The following is a 1,610-nucleotide window of genomic DNA, read 5'->3' as shown; positions in this document are numbered from 1 at the left end:
GTTTTAACTTTGAGACCTAAAAAGTTTACCTAAACGTAACTTTTAGATTCTTGTTTTAGAGGTTTTCAACCACAGTTTAATCGTTCCAATACGATTAATAGAAAAAAAAGGTCAATTTTTTATCTGCACCCCATTACAAAGTACTATTAAAAATTGTAAACATACATAAAATAAATAATCTTTGTTTTAACTTTATTTATTTATTCGTATTCAAAATAACATTGCTAAATATCAATTTCTGGGTAACATAATCAATGTTTGTGCTAACAGTTATTGGGTAGAACAAGGAATATATTTATGATACAATTTTAATTATTTATTAATATATAAACCATGTTACATTATTAAATGAATATTTTAAAATTAATTAATATATTTGAAATGATCAAATATTACTCTAATATAAGAAAAGAGTTACATAAAAAAAAAGTTTGACTGACTAATCATCTAATCAAGTAATACATTTTCTTATTATTTTATCCTCATTTTCTCTTTTAATACTAATATATTACTATAAATATGTGGATGACTTGAATAGAAGGAGAAGTAAGAAATATTGAAGAACGAGTCTAAGAAGTAGTAAAGTAAAATAAGGCAAAGGATGACACTAGGGAAGGTTGTTTTGGTAGCAGTTGTTTTTGCTTTAATAGCTTGCAATGGTAAGTTATTTGAGTTTTTTTTTTTCATTTTGATAAATCACCCTTTTAAATTTATGTTTTTTTAGTGATTCAAAAGTTTTATAGCTAATATGAATTTATATTGTAATATTGGGATGTGTGTTTTGTAGGGTTTGCATTAGATGAGGCTACATGCAAGCAGAATGATGATTGCAAGGAAAACTTAAGTTTATGTAAAGATTCAGCCATTTGTGTTGATGAAGTTTGTAAGTGCAGAACAACCATATTAGGGAAGCCAACAAGATGTATAACTGCGTTTGATTGTCCATTTGTTTGTGCTCCACCATGTGATAAACAGTATTGTGATCCCGTCGATGGTAAATGCAAATGCTTGTGTCACTAACTCTCACAAATTTATCAATAAAAATGCATTTGGGAATTACTTTCAATAAATATTATAGATTTGTTGAATTATTATGCTATTGTGATCAGATTGCCCATAAAATGACAAAGGAGGTCACAAATTAGACCAATCACAAATATCAAATCTTATGATTGAGATGTTCATTTCTTGGCGTGAGGGGGTGTGTTAAAGATCTCACATCAATTAAAGATATGGTTAAATCCAAATATATAAGTGATGTGATAAACAATATTGTGATCCAATTGATGGTCTATGCAAATGCTTGTGTCAGTAACTCTCACAAATTTACCAATAAAAAATGCATTTGGAAGTTACTTTAATAAAAAAAATACAAATTCAATGTTGGTAGAGACTAAATTTTTACTTCTTTTTTAAAGAAACTTAAATAAAAGAAAAAGACATTTAAGTAATTTTTAATTATTGTACTGGTCTGACGTGCTCGTGGTTTGATCTGAGCATTGGTGAATGAATAACTGAATTAACTAAGACACAAATACTTACTCTAAGATTCGATGAAAATAAACAGTTAAAGATAATGTTCTACCTGCACCCCTAAAATAAAGATGATA

The 1,610-nt window shown here is 27.5% G+C and overlaps 1 long non-coding RNA gene across 1 annotated transcript; it reads left to right on the top strand.

Moving 5' to 3' along the window:
• Positions 1-550: 550 nt before the first annotated feature.
• On the top strand, positions 551-1,070 carry LOC137810539 (uncharacterized). The gene is made up of 2 exons (XR_011080920.1): positions 551-659; positions 788-1,070. It is a non-coding gene; the product is annotated as an uncharacterized lncRNA (long non-coding RNA).
• The last annotated feature ends 540 nt before the right edge of the window (positions 1,071-1,610 follow it).

This window comes from Phaseolus vulgaris, chromosome 11 (genome assembly GCF_000499845.2).
Source record: "Phaseolus vulgaris cultivar G19833 chromosome 11, P. vulgaris v2.0, whole genome shotgun sequence".
In the NCBI taxonomy this organism is placed as follows: Eukaryota; Viridiplantae; Streptophyta; class Magnoliopsida; order Fabales; family Fabaceae; genus Phaseolus; species Phaseolus vulgaris.
Note: the sequence above shows the minus strand (reverse complement) of the source record. Positions and strands in the feature narration are given on the sequence as shown.